Source organism: Haliotis rufescens, unplaced genomic scaffold, assembly GCF_023055435.1.
Source record: "Haliotis rufescens isolate VD_foot unplaced genomic scaffold, xgHalRufe1.0.p SCAF_16, whole genome shotgun sequence".
NCBI lineage: Eukaryota > Metazoa > Mollusca > Gastropoda > Lepetellida > Haliotidae > Haliotis > Haliotis rufescens.
The window spans coordinates 7692501-7711668 of record NW_025963846.1 but is presented as its reverse complement, the minus strand read 5'-3'; positions in this window follow the sequence as shown (position 1 = coordinate 7711668).

The window sequence follows — 19168 nt, the reverse complement described above, 5'->3', positions numbered from 1 at the left end:
TTTACCAATCCGAAGCTGCTACTGTGAAAATAGACACAGGCGTACACATCAAAGAACATCTGATGCTGTTAAAGACTTTTGATTGACGTGGCGTTGACATCATCTGCTGAATTACTTGCACATAATGATTAAATCGTTATTCTGGACATAACATTTTTTTCTTCTATTTGACCAAGAAGTGAATAAATGGGTCGAATCATCGTCAATAAAAGGACGATGATGAAAAGGAATTATGATTATGGAAAGAATCGTATCGCTTTTTTATTAATTATCATCATCTTCATCATCATCGATATCATCATCATCATCATCATGATCCGTGAACATCCGGGGTAGAATAGGTCTTCAGCAACCCTCACTTGCTGTAAAAAGCGACTCCGCTTGTCGTAAAAGGCGACTAACGGGATAGGGTGGATCGATGCGCATGATGCCAATCACTGGATTGTCTGGTCCAGACTCGATTATTTACTGAATATCGCAATGACATAATCCTCTACGTTGTGATGAACATTAAATATAGGATTGTTAAATATAGGGATCTGATTCTGACTTTGCTTCGACAAAGACAAAAATATCACAACACCTTTTTTCACGACCACCAGTGTTTGTACTACCTGAGCTCATTCGATCACAGATTGAACATGGAATTGCTACATTGGAGCTTTCAGCTCTCGGTCAATTAATTAAGCAATTAATTAAAATTCCAATCTAAGCATCCAATGAATTAAAATTGCCTTTCATTTTAGCAGTATCTTAGTTGCTTAGCAGTCATAATCAGGAAAATTAACATTATAATGAAAAACATTATGTTGAGAGTAATGTTTTGAATCTCAAATCAACGCCTATAGTGTCAACTTCCTCATACTGGTATAACTTGGACAGTCCGTCTTATAAACCCAAACAATGGCGATTTGATCATGAAATCGAAACTGTATAATTTTCGAGAGGCACAGGTGCACAGTGTAGATATGAAATTTTATCGAAAAATCAAAAGTGTCCACGAAAGTTCTTGAAACAATCATTTATGCTGCAGCTGAAAAAGAAGAAATTGCCTGCCAAAAAAATCATGGTTGCAAAGTTTTTTTCTTAAAACAAATTCAGACCCAAAGTTTTAAAGGACAAAATATCTTAATCTGTAGCTGAAAAATAGTTAATCTCAATACAAACTTTCAACCCACTCCTGGGAATATCAAATGGTCTGCCCTTTAATGCCCATCGCCTTGGAGGGTAACAAGTTATATATATGTATGTCTTTGGGTATGACGAGGCCAAGGATCGAACCACCGACCTTCCACTCTCCAGGCACGCGTTCTATTCCGGCGCTATGCCAGGAAGACGGTCATTTATTATGGTAAAAGCTCGAGGTGACAGTTTGTAGATGTTAACCAATTGTGAAACACCAACGTATATGGTTCTGACAAACTAATGATAAGCATTTGCCTTAGATATGAAACCACGCCCAGCGGATCCTAAGTATAAAAGGGACGCAACTCTGAAAAGCAAATTGCGGCACCTTAACCAACTGGACGCCGTCTAAATACAATCACACTAAATATTGGCATCGTTGTTAAGAGTTTTGTACGCCGTTGTATTGATGGCAGCTGGTTAATCTTGAGATGAAATCGGAATATTTTGTCAGCTATCAAAATCTCTTTATCGGAATGAGTGGTGTTGAGCCGTAAAATAGCCTTGTAAATTAAGTTATTTGTTTTGAGTCAGGTCATGAAATGGTTGATGCTGATAAAAATGCTGATCGGAAGGATAATGCAAACACAGTTTTCACGGACGGACGTATCTATAAGTCGAGCTTATTGTGGTATCTGACAGTCGCACCTGGCGTCATTAAGCACAAATGTGTCCCTAAAAATACCAGAAGGAATTTGTATGCACTTCCATTCTGAGCGCCAATGCTATCTCCCCTTGGCAGACACAATGTTTCTCTCCATATTCATAAGACAATCGTCGGTACCGATCGGGAGGAAATGGGCCCAGAGCCTGGCATAACAGGCGGAACATTTGCCTCAGTGAAAGTTGTCACGCAATTTTCCGAACCAGTTAATCTCGGGACAGAAATCCTAAAAAAAACACTGACCTAGATCTAAGAGGTCATGTCAGCCCGACATATAAAATGCCTAATTTGATTACATGACCATGATATATGAAAGGTGCAATTGTACATTGGGTTTGTTCAAATTATCTTTGAATCGCCCTTTCTTGACATTACGTCTTATTTGATTCAAATATTAATGAATACCTCTTTCAATCCTTTATAAGATGAAACGCTTAAATCACATACAACGTTTAATCACTCTATCTATTTTCGATATTGTGTTTCTGAAATGAAGACACCTAGGATTTTGACATGACGTCAAAGCCAGAAATTCGTTGCAGTGGTGCTGCCATCAAACAAGCACTCGAGATGGCTCCATGGAAGATTAGGTTCACCATTCATTGTTCGGCATAAAATAGCTTGGGTATTAAGAATAATCATTCAAGCAGTATATTTGTCATGCGCCAATAAAACGATTGCTGCTATGTTAATGGAAATGTCAATATATATGACGGCCAAAAGGGATTGAATCTGCTCCTTGTCCAGTATTGTGGTCAGTTTATACCAACGTTGTAGCACGACGTGCACATGAGAGAAGTTGCGAGATGAACGCCTTATGTTCTTGTGGGGTTCTTTTCATATTAATTCTGTCTAAAAACTGTCCTCTTCAAATGTCTAAGCGTTCACAATTCTTTCATCCTTTGTCAAAATCATTAAAGTATTAAATTACCCGACAGATGTATCACGCATTGAAAGTAGAAGCATGCTGACGAAGAATTTATCTGATTAACAACCATTTTATAGTTTTTCAGTTTCGATTTTCTGATAAATGCAAAAATAATTTTAATAATTGGTATTATGCGCTGCCTTTCCGACCCGATTGAATTCTGTGGATCCGCGCTCCCTCATACCATTAGTGTTATAATATTAGTTTACTTGCAAATGAAAGCAACGACATAGCTTCCATCGACGTTGGATTTCTTTTAAATCAAATCAGAAAATGTAAATTTTAGATTGTTTTTTTTTATGTGTGAACATCTTTGTGTTTTACATATAAATTATATGTACATCTCAGTCAGAGTGTTTCGCTAGTAGATGTTAGTAAGCCCGGAACATATTGTTATCAGATGCACATTGCAGAGTCTTCTGTTTTTAAGTGAAAATGTTACTATATAGTATTTAGTCAGATTGAACTCTGAGATTATTTTATGATCAGGTGTAAAGTTCAGAGCAGTTTTGAAATTAGTTATGAGAGAGGTAGAGAGAGAGAGAGAGAGAGAGAGGTAGAGAGAGAGGGAGGGGTAGAGAGATAGAGGTAGAGAGAGAGAGAGAGAGGTAGAGAGAGAGAGAGAGAGAGAGAGAGGGACTTGGTTAGGTGAGTGAGAGTGGATCTCAGAAAGAACTGTCTTCACTGAGCTATTTGAGCATGGGAACCCGTTAACAATGCGCCTTCTACTCCAAAGGTAATGAAGGTGAAGGTAACTTATGGGGTGGTGCAGCGTAACAAGATTTCTATTTTCGTGTACGTTTGCGTGTGTAGGAGTCTATCAGCTCCAAGCACTCACTTCTTAACCTAAGGAAAACACCGTACCGATAGCCAATCACACTCTTCAAATTAATTCAGAAAATTGTTAAATACTCCGGAATTAATTGCATCAAGATTCGACCAGGGTTCGTAAATATTGAAGAGTGAGAGTTTTCGTCTTTTTTCTTTCCATACTTGACAGAAAGATTCAGGAGAGCCGTGTGTATGAAATACAGTAACTGTCCAGTGTGTAAGTTACAAGGAGAATAGTGGCTATCATCGTACAATCAGGGTGGACACCCATGCAGCCTCACCTTATGTTTACTTAAATTTACCAAACAGCTATACAAGTCAATTGCACACTGCCTTGTTGGCCGAGGGGGTCGATTTCAAATGCTACATTTTGTCTTATCAAGTTTGACAGAAATTTAACTCAATTGAGACATATTGTAGCTGGCATTCCTTCTAAGTGGAGATTTGCGATTATTGTCTTGAATGAATAGGATTGACCCCCATGTGTAGGAGGTATTGTACAACACCCGAAAGCTTACAGCCAATGGAAATGCAATATTCCTATACACGTAGCTGTCTATGGTCCATGAAATTGGGTGGAGCTTGTTGAGAGAAAACGAACATGCCACTGATTGGCTGTGAGTGTGAAACGTCAGTGAACGTTTCAATGTAACATTGTTGTACAGTGTCCACTCTACCGTTTTACAAGTAACGCAGTAGTTTCAAAGTCCAGCAAAATGACTTTACTACTGAACATTTGCAAGAAGAACTCAAATAGGACTAACAGTTGATAACTTGAACATACATGTTCTCGCTGAGTAATTGTTCCATATTATTAAACTGCGATCTCAATTATTAGTTTCTTGTCGCCTTTCTCAATTCTCAATTGACACTTTCTTAATCGCATCGGCGACGCGCAAATACATGACACTGGCAATGTCTATCTGTGGGGCACTGCATATGGACTCTTGGGGGAGGGAGAGGGGTGACTTAAGGCCGGGGGGGGGGGGGGGGGGGGGGGGGTGTAAGCAGTTTATCACTCGGTCGTTGGATCACGGACGGAGTTGGATCTGTGACCGCTTCGGTAAGTGATTGTGCGCTCGTCGAAACCATTTTCCAACAAACGGATACAACATCTACCTTTGTCACTGTGGTTTGTGATATTCCTCTGTGGAGTCTTTAAGTCAAGAGGTGAAGATTTAAAGGTGTCAGGAATATATTGAGTAGTTTCTCTCCTCCAACCGACTGTGACGAATAACAGATCTTTTCGTACAATCGTCCAGGTTTGAGTGATAGAAACTTCTCTTAGATTAGCACAACGCAACCAGTGTTAGTCTGTAAATTTACATGTTCATCAGTTTACAGTTGCAGAGATACATAATGGATGACATATCTTGCGCTAAGGTGACATTAAACGTTCTTATTTTCAAGATCCTCGTCCGACAATGTCACAGGATCAGCCTGTTTTCTAGACACGCCCACCCCCTCAGCGACGAGTTCTTTTCGTCGTTTATCCAAGGCATTTCGGAATGTTTTGATAGTCATGTCTTCCTTTTGGAATAGAAAAATGTTTTTCAGATCAACCTTGTCAACCATATACCTCTCTAAACCAGCGGCAAGGTTGTTGAGAGTGTTTCCAGGGCACGGGGTGCCATCAGCCCTTCGTATCTCGTAAATAAAACGAACCAACCAATAATCAATTCCTTCGACTCTGCCAGTTTCAAGATCGGAAATGAGCAGATTTGAGTCCTCCTAGGTCTCGCTCCTGAAATTGCGCTATCTCCTCCACTACTTGCAAGTATTTTTGTAATAATTTGTTTATTTTTCTGGATCATTTACACGGTTTTGCATGACAATGTATTCACAGAAATAGCATGACAGCTTGAATAAATCATATTTAAGTAATCTCTGTTACAATTAATAAAGGAAGTATACTTTGGTAACTAAAAAAATTCAGTGAGCTCCTCTTGTATAAATTGGAATGTTGGTGGATAGTTATTATTGCTAAAGTTGAACATGAATCGTTTTTACAAAATAATGATAAGGTTTAAATATAAATAACCAAAAAGAATATTTTCTTTGAATATTGTAACCGTATTTTCCGTTTTGTGCGGTATCCAAATGTCCATAGCTCAGAACACAAGTGTAGGTTAAAACAGTGGGTTTTTTAAAATTAAAATCGGTTTTAAGGTTTCGAATAACACGAATTGTCCGTTATTTTCCAGAAGATCATTAATGAAACGTATCCCTTTTACAAACCATACTTAATAAAATATACTGGTATTTCCTATTTGTTTGTTCTCGTTGTACCATATGCATTGTGCTAGGATACCCGTAAAGCTTGTCATTTATACGCTCGACGTGGATGTTATCTATGCATTTCCACCATGCCTTAATAAGGTCTTTGAAGTATACATTATTTATCTTGGTAATCATTTGTAATCTTAATGTCTTGCCGGTAATTTCGAATGCATTATTGGGACCAGAACGAAGTATAATTAAGAATGATAATGGACACCACATTGATTTCGATTTTGATGCTCTACGTATCATTGATATTTTTTGTGCATGTATTAATTCTAGTATTTTGGGACATTTTATACCTCCATCTGATGTTTCACATATAATTTGACTTTGTTAGGTTTACCTCCCCAAATGAGTAAGAAATATCTTTTTTTAAGCTTAGTGTCTGGAGGATCTGGTATAGAAGAAAATAAATGATTACATTTTGGTAGACTTAGCGATTTTAAGCACTGTATTTCTCCCTAAGGGAGTAAGGTTTTAAGAAGACCAAATGCTAATGAATCTTTCACATTTTCTAAATGTATTGTACGTCATAATTCAAGTCAATCATTTCGTCGAGATCATGTTCTGAATTTAATTCCAAGTAGATCGAACGAATCTTGCCTCCAATCTAGGTTCCATTCTTGACGTTTTATTCTAGAGCGCTTTTTGTCTCCTATCCAGGGTATCCTTGTTTTGTCTATGTTACCTTTTAAGCCAGAAAATCTGGCATGGTAAAGAGGCGTTGTTCTGAAGGGAATAGAGAACAAATTGTGTCATCTACATATCGTGAGAGTAAGTATTCAATATTACCAATCATATTACCTTTTAGGTTATCATTGTTTCTTGTCGTTATTGCTAGTATTTCAGCACGTAGTATAAAGATACAGGAAGACAAATGATCACCTTGTCTGCAACCCCTAGATATTTTGTACAATTGGGATCCAAAGCCAGTACAGCAAAACAACATGATTGAATTTCGTTGTAAAAGATTTATTACCATCTTCTTATTGAATTTCCAAAACCAAAACCATTTAGTGTTTCGTCTATGAATTCCCATTAAGTGTATCAAATGCCTTTTTCAAAATCTACAAGTAATGATAAACCTGGTCCATAATACATGTCAATGCAGTCCAGCAGATCATTGCTTTGTCTTGTTATGTCACCAATGTATCTTCCAGCCATCAATCTTTTTTTATCCTCGTTAATCAGGAGGTTTAACAGAGATTTTCCCCTTTGTGATATTGCTATTGATGCGATTTTATAGAATATCGATAGTAAGCTTATTGGTCGCCAGTTTATCAAGTGTTGCTTTGGTTTAATATGCCCTTTTGAGATACGCGTTATTAGTCCTTGTCTTTTTTATATTCATAGTTGTCCATTATTGGAAGCTTCATTGAAGGATTATACAGGATATTTCCCAAGGTCATTCCTAAAGAATCTGATAAATTCTGCCGTATATCCATCTAGCCCAGGACTCTTGTCATTTTTAAGTGTTTAACAGCTTCTTGTACTTCAGTGTAGGTCAACTCACCTTCTTACCCCTGGGCTATTTCATTAGATAAATTAGGAATTTCGTATTCTTTTAGTGGCACAAAAAGGTCTATTTTTGAAATATCATGGTTTGAGTATAGTTTCGAATAAAAGACTTTTACTTCTTTTAGTATATCGTCTTGTGATTCAATCATTCTGCCACCTTCCTGTTCTATTCTCTTTATTTATTCATTTAGGTAGTTTCTTGATTCCAAACTTAAGAAATACTTTGCTGGTTTTTCCCCTTGATTCATCCATTTTGCTTTTTCCCGTACCATTAACCCTTTTGTTTTATGTTTTATGATTTCTACTTATTCTGTATGAACTATCATTTAATCTTCGCCAGAATTTCCCCTTTCACTGTTTGCTCCGGGAATTCATCAAATTGTTTAGTCAGAATAGTTAACTTTTCTTTATTTGTTTCTCTCCCGGCTATGTTGCTTTTTCTTTTTGCGGTATTGTCTTACCTCTTTTCGTAAGAAGGAGTGTTTCCCAGAAAAAGTGAACGCTATATTGAAATCGGTTTCTATGTTATTATCTTCATTTTTATAGTGGTACTTTGCTTCTGTTATGGTAGTCTTAACGAATGTTACATAAGTTTCGTCTTTTAATAGAGAATTATTGAACTTCCCAAAAATCCATGCCCCTTTTGAAATCTGTAAGTTTAAAGGTCAAGATATTGGTGAGTGGTCCGATCTGACAGACGTTCCCTTTTCATAACGGAAGACAACGTATCATGGGAAAGAAGTAGCCAAAGCGCGCTTCTTTCAGAGGGGTGGGTTGTCGCCATGTATATCTTTTGCTGAACGGGTTATGTTCATGCAATACATCTATTAAATCCAATTCGTCCTTAAGTTGTCGAATTCTTTCTCTAGCTTTTGGGTTATTTACATTTTTGTAATCGAATGCATCATTTTAATAATTTTGTATGATATTCAGTAGCTCAGTAGCCGGGAGTAATGATCAGTAGCTCAGTAGTTCAGTAGCTGAGTGTAGCGATCAGGAGTGCAGTGGCTGAGTGTAGCTATAAGTAGCTCAATAGCTAAGTATTGCGGTCATTAGCTCAGTAGCTCAGTGGCAGGATATAGCGATGGGTAGCCCAGTATTTCACTGCGTGAGTAGAGCTATCAGTAGCTCAGTGGCTGAGTATAGTGACCAATAGCCGGGTGTAATGATCAGTAGCTCAGTAGTTCAGTAGCTGAGTGTAGCGAGCAGTAGTGCAGTGGCTGAGTGTATCGATACGTAGCTCAATAGCTAAGTATTGCTCAGTAGTTCAGTGTCAGGGTATAGCGATGAGTAGCTCAGTAATTCAGTGCGTGAGTATAGCTACCAGTAGCTCCGTAGCTGAGTAAAGATATCAGTAGCTCAGTAGTTCAGTGGCTGAGTATAGCTATCAATAGCGCAGTAGCTCATTGGCTGAGAATAGAGACCAGTAGCTCAGTGGCTGAGTATAGCGTTCAGTAGCGCAGTAGCTGAGTATGGCGATCGGTAGCTTAGTATAGCCTTTAGTAGTTCAGTGGCTGAGTATAGCTATCAGTAGCTCAGTGGTTGAGTATAGCGATCAGTAACTTAGTAGCTGAGTAGCTATCAGTGGCACAGTGGCTGAGTATAGTGACCAGTAGCTCATTGGTTGAGTATAGCGATAGGTAGCTCAGTAGCTGAGTATAGCTATCAGTAGCTCAGTGCCTGAGTAGAGTGACCAGTAGATCAGTGGCATAGTATAGCGACCAGTAGCTCAGTAGCTGAGTATAGCCACCAGTACCTTAGTGTCTGAGAATAGATATCAGTAGGTCAGTAGTTCAGTGGCTGAGTATAGCGACCAGTAGATCAATAAACTGCATGGGTATAGCGACCAGTAGCATAGCGACCAGTTACAAGGACACAAACAATACTATTTATTTCACGGGATGCCTTTTAAATGATGTCAAGTATTTCCTGCGAACAACTTCAGTTTCAGAAAATTTATTCTCCCGTCAATTGTACTTTCTGTAACTAATTCTTTAAAAAAAATATTTTTGCCTCTTATGTACAAGATAGCTAGCACATTTAGCGAACAATTTCGTTTGTATAAAACGTGTATCTGGAACTAACTATTCTAGTTAACAGTCAGGAAGAAATATATATCAAAAAGGAAAATTCAAATGGCGAGCACTTCACAGAAATTGAACGTCAGCTGTTAAACACTTAAAATGTTTGTATTTTAGTTCCCTCTATCATCTCCACCACGACAGCAAGCTGTCATATTTTCGTTATTGTGCCATGACTAATACAGACCCGTTCAAAGTACAAGTACAAGTAGGGGAAATATCCGGTTTGCCGGATATACCAACATGCCGATTATAGCAAAATAAGTATCGACCGGACCTGGCTGGATGACTGAGCAATTTTTTTTTTTAAATGAATATCAAAGACAAATTACGTAAGCCGACAATGCTATAATAACTGTATCACAAAATCTGTTTTTGAGCAAATGCGTGTATCACGTGTCTTTTTCCCTATTTCGCATTACGTCAAGTCTTAACAGTAATGATAATCGTCATTAATCACCATCATCACAATAATAATAATAATAATAATAATAATAATCATCATCATCATCATCTTCATCATCATTATTACATCATCATCATCGTCGTCGTCGTCATCATCATCGTCGTCGTCGTCATCGTCGTCATCACCATTATCATTACTACAGTCAAGTGTGGTGAATGATGAAACAATAGACAATTAATGTTTGGACTCATTTTCTTGTGAGAGAAAGAAGAGAGATAGTTAATTTACTTGACTCGCCTTACAAAGACAACGTTTCTTGTAACAATGGTTCCACATACAATCGGAATATAGAAAATGCGTATGATAGAAAATTGATACAACAAAGGTAAAAGTCTGATAAATAGCTATATAGGATGCCTATATAATGTTATAATACACCTTATACTATACATGGGGGCACGGGTGGCCCAGTCGTCTAAGGAGCCGCGATTCGCTGTGCAGAGTTGCGTCCCTTGGGCACGCAAGAAACCCATGAATGTGGGTTCGAATCCCGGTTCGCCCCGATTATGTTTCTAGGTTTGTCAGCAACATACCCGTGCTCGTGGGTTTCACCGAAGTGGTAAACGTCTGAGACCTGCATCACTTCGGGCTTTCCTTCCACATTAAGCTGACACGCCGCGATATAACTGGAATACTGTTAAAAGCGGCGTTCAACCTAAATCACTCACTCACTCATTATATCATACATAATATTACACATTTCGTTTTAAGATAGTTACTAGTTGAAAATGTGCTGAATAATGAATAATTGTAGAACGTTATCTTACATTATAGCAACCTACCGTTTGTACATGTTTAAATTGACTTTAGATAAAATATATACGAGAATTTAATTTATATATTCGTTTTAACAGCTTTTGCAATTGTGAAGATGACATGACATTGACAGGAGTACAAGCAGGGTGTAAGTGAAATATCATTAGTTGTCACCAGGGAGAAAAGCAGGGATGTGTTTTAGCTGTTTATATTGAGTGAGTGAGTGAGTTAAAATTTTACGTCACATCGGCAATATTTCAGCCATATAGTGACGAATGCTGATATTGAAGATGGCGAATGTGTTTGTTACTACGCTTTCTCTACAAAGTCGAAGTCTCACTGCGAAGAGATGATACCTAAACACAGCGTTTGGAAGTGATGATATTACATTACCTCTTTGACAGTTTAGTTTGGTTTTTTTTTTTACGCCGCACTCAGCAATATTCCAGCTTTATGAGGGCGGTCTGTAAATAATCGAGTCTGGACCAGACAATTCAGTGATTGATATCATGAGCATCGATCCACGCAATTGGGATCGATGACATGTATCAACCAAGTCAGCGAGCCTGACCACCCGATCCCGTTAGTCGCCTTTTACGACAAGCATAGTCGCCTTTTACTGCAAGCATGGGTTGCTGAAGACCTATTCTACCACGGATCTTCACGGGACCGCTTTGACAGGCATTTAGAACTTTGACAGGCAGTTAGACCTTTGACAGGCATTTAGAACTTTGACAGGCAGTTAGAAGTTGGAGTACTAAGTAAGGATAGGATTTATGGATGAACAACTTCTTTATTACACTTAAGAGTGACGTTTAGGTGTAGGTTCTAACGCCGTTATCAAGCAAATGATAACATACACCGAAACGTCGCTCTTAATTGTAATATAGAAGTTGTTCATCCATAAGTCCTATCCTTACTTGATATTACATTACTTCTATTCGCAGTGATTAATCACTAACTCTTGGCCTTTGTTCTTCTAAAAGTAAGTTTCTTACACATTTATAAGCTTTTGATTTGGATTATTTCACAAGTGTAAATCCAAATAAAGCAGGTGGCTCTTCTTTTTCAGAGAGGAGGCATACCTTTTTGTGTGACTTTAGTGTGTTTGGACTCCACGAGTTTAACATTAATTGTGAAAATATGGTGCCATCACTGATGTTCAGTGATCCATCTATACGATGTTCACCCCACTTTTTCCTTTTATGCCGAATAAAATCTGTTTCGGCAGATAATCGAGTCTAGATATTCTCTGTTGTTTATATATAAAGGTCGGGAACCGATTTAGACTTTCGGCGAGGTTAGACATGTTGTCAGTCACTCTCGCTTATTGACAATTGCGTCCAACGTAAGTGACACATTCCATGCTGACGTTTTTTAAAAAAAGATTAAAGTAACACCGATATTATATAAACAAGTGATTTCATCAGGTGTATAAGTATTCAATATAGTCCAGATATTCGTGCTTGTTAAAACCTCAAGATCTTTCGCCGTTCAACGGCTCTTCAGGTGTAATGAAAACTTTAACTGACAGTGTAGTCCTAGGCGACGCACAACAGTAATGTGTATATGTGTGTAATTCTGGGATTGTACCAAAGTCCTAACACACATACGCGCAAATGTTCCAGTTCCGAAACCAAGTAAAGACCCAACTATATCTTCCCTAGTCTATGCAAGACAAAATGCATGTTGTGAACTGTTTTTTTAAGACATTGAGAAAGCATATGCTACGATCTGGAGACAAGGGCTTCTATAAGGTCTATTCAGGTTCGTTTAGCACAAGAACTATCTTGTATGCATGTAATTGAACATTGTACCCCTCAAGATTAGTCCTGTCCTTTTCAATATAATGATAAGCGACTTCTTCTCTGCTTTACCTCGACACATTGATGCGACACGGTTTGTCTTTTTGGCAACCTCCAGCTTGGACATCCTTAAGTATGTGTTGCCAAAAGAGGGGTTTGAAGTTATCTCATTCAAATTCAGTTGCATTGATGGATCATTTCCCTCATGTCGTGAATTCATGTCTCTAAAATTTTGCCTCAAAATGAAGGAGGGAAATATATGTCATTCGAATTCAGTTGCATTGATTGATAATTTCCTTCAATCGTGAAGTCATGTCTCTAAAATTTTACCTCAAAATGAACGGGGAAAATATAATTCATAATGGGGTTTAACGCTGCGTTGAAAATTGTTTAACGTGGCGTTAATGATTGTGTTGAATAAGTCATTTGTGATTGTCTCATGACAAAGTCCGGTTAGGTCTCAGTGTACGGAACAGGCTTCGCATCATGCTGCAAAAGGTTCATCCCCGTTGAAGCTTCTCCTCCAGTTACTTCTCCTGAGCTTCTGAAACCTGGATTTTGTTCTGGTCTTGGTTATGTAGTCAGTCAACAATGAGTCCAGATATCATAAGAGATGTTTTTTCAGGATTTTCTGTCTGAACATTATTCCAATTTCACCAATAACTCTACTGACGCCTCGGAGTATTCGGCCATGGTATATTGCAGGGGCATATTGGATTTCTGATTTGTCTATGTCAAGTGTGTACAGGCGTAATGACTACGGCTCAGTGTTTGCAGCGGAACGTATTGCTTTTCTACAAGCTTTAAGCTGGTAAATGAATGTTACCTCGAGGCAGTAATATTTACTGACTCCATGGTAGCTGTTAAAGCAATAGAGTCGGGTACCAATGGCCAAAGAAGCGACAATGTACGTTGACTAATTAAGATGGACATATATCTGAACTTAAAGTATATTATCACATTGTGTACAATGCTGATTCTAGCTCATGTTTTGGACTACATTGAAACGATATTGCAGATCAACTTTAAAAAACAGGATTACCTAATTGTCAAGGAAGATTCGAATTCAGACCATCTTGAATTTATTCTAACAAATTCTTTGACCAATAGATGCCAACACTTATGGGGGGGGGGGGGGGGGGGGTATGACCGACATTTCTACTCAGATTTTCCTTCTGTTTAATCCAAAAGGAAACGCAGTATTGCGGATACAGAGGTCTCTCCGGTTTGCGATTGACATGCAATGAAAATATTCCAGATACAGTTAAGAATGCCCAAGCCACAATCATATCAGGCTAAATTTAAGAACTGCAGTTCTTGAGATAACGCGCACATTCTGTGCGGTTCACGTTTTGGCCCGAACATCTTGTACGGTTCAATTCAGCGGTTACTAATAAATTTTGGCAACTTTGTTATACTAGAAATTTAGTAGACCAGTATATTCATGTGTTGTGCAGTGACTCAAGAACACTTTTTGTGTAATCTGCCTCTTTTACGGAATGATTACTCTTTTGAGGAATTACATATTTTTTAAATTATTTGTATAATAGTGACTACTTGTGGTTTTAAATAGTACATTGATTCATCGTATATACATGACTTTCATGTTGTGCTTTGAAACTAGTTGATGTGCTGGGCGCAAATAGACCTTTCATATGGTCCAAGTTTCTCTATAAATCTAACGCCAACCAACCTCTATAGGTCGTCTTGGGATAGCTAACGACAGGAAATCTATCGCTACTATTCCCATGGAAATGTTGGATCTTGTCGGGTCCGATACAAATGATACAGTACCGTCCTAGATCACTGGAAAGGCTCTTTAATACGGCACGCTATGTAACGGTACGGAGAGCACGGGTTTCGATCTGGCTCATCTTGCTATCATATGTGCACGTGTACGTAAGGGCGCAGTCTTTACTGGAAGTGGAATGGGCTAATATGAAGATGAAGAAGGGGACTGCGGTCGGGCTTACATTACATACATGATATTACATACTCGACACTGTATAGACCTACGACATCTCATTATAAATAATAATCATTTTGAACCCTCGGTGTCACCATCAGTGAGGAACGTTTCTCACAGACCCTTTATCACGCAGCTGTATCATCATCATACCATTACCGTGCATTGTTTTAGTTACAGTCAATGTACGTATAAAATGACTGACATTGTCACTTCGGCAATATACAAAACACCTAAATATTTCAGTCATTTCAGAAAAACTGACTGAAAATTAAATATATCCATTTATGTTTCTATGATAACGAATTCCACACATTTTTTGTCGAATTTCATCACCCAGTGACTGAAAAAGAGAAGGAGAAGAGCTTCAATGTGTATATTTGTTGTAGCTTTTGGCTTCTAGTCCAAGATAATTAGTCTACTATGATGTTTTTGAGCTCTCTTGAACTTCATAATAATTTTGAGTCAGTCTGTTAAATAAATGATTAGATTGTTCAGTCAATTGTAAAATAACTTCACCATGTAGGCATTTTGTGAAATTGCATAAGTGAATCACATTTTACACATTGACTGATTTTACATATTGACTGCAAAGTGTACACAGAAATACAGAAATGGCTGGAATCGCATACATTTCCATATGAAGAGTAGAATAGGTTTAGATTGGATAGAAACTGTATTGACCACTTATATAGATATAATATTATCAACAATGGCAAACCTGCAAGGTTGTCAACCTGTATTTGTTTTGTTGATATAAAGGAGATATTTGACAGTGGTTCACAAATGTCAGTTGGAATACGAGATAAAATGATTCAAACTGTACAATATATAATTATATACATATGAATGTAACATGTTCTGTAAACTTGAACTGTTTTATATTCAACTACGACTCATTAAATGTTTCACTTTGTTTTCTATTTACATATATATGACTTGGTGAGTGAAAGTAACAACTTAAGGTGTGGTATAAATATTGATGAATGCATACTGAGTGTCAATTTTGTTCTGTGCTGATGGTATTGCCTTGCTTCGATTGAATTTTCTCTCTAGCAAATGTTCCATGTTCTCAATATATAGTGAAGTTGAATAGGGTTAACGTCGCGTTCACGTTTGTTGCACTTATATGGCAACGTACTTGCTCGTGTGTGTGGCTGCTTGTACTTGTCGGGACCAACGTCGATTTTTGCGTGCTGGCTCACTGAGATACCATGCCGAAATTTAATATGAATACCCCGCTCAGACACATTAGACTGACTCCGACCCGACCAGTCCTTGTTTTAGCCCCTTAATGCCGAACAGCAGGCAGGGTAACAACAAGTTCCATCTTTTAACGTCAATTGGTATGACGCGACAGGTAATTGAACCACCAACTTTCCGCTTTCCGGGCAGATGCTCTATCCACTAGACCGAGGAGGCGATCGCCACCTTCCGGACTATTACAACAGGGATCCCTTACACGTGTACAAAAAACAATCCGTAACCATGTTTTATTAATCCGGAAAATGTTTTAATCATGACTATTTAAGTGAGATTTCAGATTTCTTTCGTCTGGGTTAACGTATGGTATGTATAAGGCAATAATCTTGAACGCGACGTTAAACCCCATTTCACCCCACCCCCCTTGGACTGTAGGGTTTCATGATCAACTAGACACGACTAACGTGAGTGAGTAAGTTGTGGTTAACGCCGCTTTTAACAGTATTCCAGTTATATCGCGGCGTGTCAGCTTAATGTATGAGGAAAGCCCGAAGTGATGCAGGTCCCAGACGTTTACCACTTCGGTGAAACCCACGAGCACGGGTATGGTGCTGACAAACCCAGAAACATAATCGGGGCGAACCGGGATTCGAACCCACAATCATAGGTTTGTGGCGTGCCCAAGGGACGTAACTCTGCACAGCGAATCGCGGCGCCTTAGACGACTGGGCCACCCGTGCCCCCTGACACGACTAACGCGGGTACGCTCATTTATCAAACTGAATCATAAGAGGCGTAAAGAAATGATAGCGTGACTGTACATAGTGAGACTGAGTGAATTGGTGTTAACGCTGCTTTAAGAAAAGTGTCAGTATGTCAAACGTGCCAGCTTAAAGAGGGGTGTTTATATTTAAGTAAAACCACGACAACGGATACGATGCGGCCAAAAAAAGAGTATAAAACAGGAAGAATCCAGGATTCGAACTCAAGACTAGCAGGAACAACAAAGGGACGCAACTATGAAAAGCAAGTGGCATCACCTTGGGCCACTGATCACCTCTCTCCCTGAAAGGTGATGATACAGATCTTCCCCAAAGTCTGTCATTCACCAACTAGCTCTGGACAAGTGCACAGATAACAGGGTCTTGTGACAAATTCCACAACTCTCTGACTAATGACCAAGCCTCGTACATCTGACCGATGGTAGGGGCGACGTGGACACTCGCAACGAGCGCCACATTTACAGTAATCTGTAATCCTGAAAGGTTCTACTTTGGCCTAACGTGATACAATATTAATCAGAAGCACCGCTCGTCTAGACTGTTCCCGGGGGGAGGGCGAGGCGGCGATCTGGTGGGGAGGAGATGCTTACGGGACATTCAACACTTGGGAGGAGCGGGATGGGGCAAGATGGTTTGTTACCAATTTACTGACTGCTGTTTGATTATCATTCAATTGAGTGAGTATTGTTTAACGCCGTTCTTAGCAGTATTTCCAGCAATATTACTGCGGGGACATGGCTTCACACATATTACTCATGAGGGAAACAGAACCCTGGTCTTCGGCGTGACGAGCAAACGCTTTAAACACTATGCTACCCAACCGCCCCTAATTCTCATTCAAGAATGAATCAAGATCCTTTACCAAAAATCATTTCGAAATTTGTTAAACCCCGGAGAGCAGGAATGGTTTCAAAACAGGATCAACGTCGTAGTCGGAGGGAAACCACTCTCACTTTCTATAGAAATGAACTGCCGTTAACAAGAACAAGTCATTGTCATTGCAATGGAACTCTCATAGGCTGCTAGCAATTAAACTGACATAAACGGAAACTAAGGTAGATTGATTTGCATATTCGCAATTGGCTTGAAAGTGGAAGCCACTAGGTTTTGTAGTCACAAATGATACAGGACACCCATACTGTCGAATCGTTTTCTTCAACATGTCGTCTGTTGTCGGCCATCTTATCTGTCGGAAGGTCCTAGGACAGGCCCTTCTTTGTCGTAACTTTAATATAACTTAGCGCAAACACAGCTTCGAGAATAGATTTAGCTGAGATCATTTTCGGTACAACACCTTTACGACAATCCTACCACTTGGACAGCTTAGTGAACAGGCCGACAGTCTTTAACTCAGGTTTTCTTTTCAACCCAGAAGGTTATTGTGCGCTGATACCGCGGAATGGCCAATAAGAATAGAGTATTCTTGTATAATTTAAATAGTAGTTTACAGAGAAAATAATATTCAGTTAAGACAACAAAGGTTTTTGTGAGATATTTCAGCCGCAGGAAAGTAACAAATATAGACATCACGGTGGCCTAATTATCCCAGGCGACACCCACTAGAGAGTTGTGTTCCCTTAATGCCAAAATCCTACCAGGTTAGAATGGCGGAATCAAACTTATTGTGAGTTATATAGAGAATCTCACCCTCGTGTCTTTTGATATCAAATATATCAACACGAGTTGATAAAAGTGGAAACATTCCGAGGCTTGCCGAGGATTTTTACCACTTTTATCAACGAGTTCACCAAAGTGATACATTTGGAATATCCGTGGCCAGCATTCCTTCTACACGATACGCTGTTTCATCTTACCCCACACAAGGATGTAGGATTCTGATGTATCCTGATAACATATAAGGTACATTTCTTATGTTCTCCGCTCGAATTGCCATACTGTTGACATTACATTTGCAACATGCCGATTTTGTATTTCGAATTAATGATGTAAGACGCCATTCCCCGATTATCTATATTTTCAGATTGAAATAGATCTAGGGGAAATAACTCTTAGTTGGTTTTCTCTCGTCTGTTTTTCGATGAATATGAATACTAAACGTGGTGGATAATGTCTGACTGTGGTGTTCTTACCGAATGGGACGGAAGCGTGCTTGTGTAAGACATACCTGTAATATAATTAGGTGAGATAAATTCTTCGGGCCGGGACCATTAACTGACATACAAATGTAGAAGCTACATCGACCAATGTCCCCTCAAGGCCGGTTGACAACTTATAATAATTACTGATATACTGTTTAAAGTGGCGTCAAACCCAACTCACTCACTTAATCAGTTTACACTAGAGTGTTTCTTTCTGGTCCTTCAGGGCTGTCGGGTAGCCTAGTGGTTAAAGCGTTCGCTCGTCACGCCGAAGACCCGGGTTCGATTCCCTACATGGGAAAAAATGACTGAAGCCTGTGTCTGGTGACCCCTTAATAATGCTGGCATATTGCTAAAAGCGGCGTAAAACCATACTCACTCTGGTTCTTCACGGCTATTTATGTGATATATTGATGTTGCAACAAAGAGCAGGCTGCCTTCGATAACACAATCAGACCTAATGAATAAATAAAGTCAAGTCCCATAACCGCTATTGGATGTGCCTTATATTCAATTAGTGATATAGAGCGCACGGGGCATTTGTCAACATCATCTGAAAGAAGCCGTTGTTTAGAAAGATAATTTACGGGTGTTTTTTCTC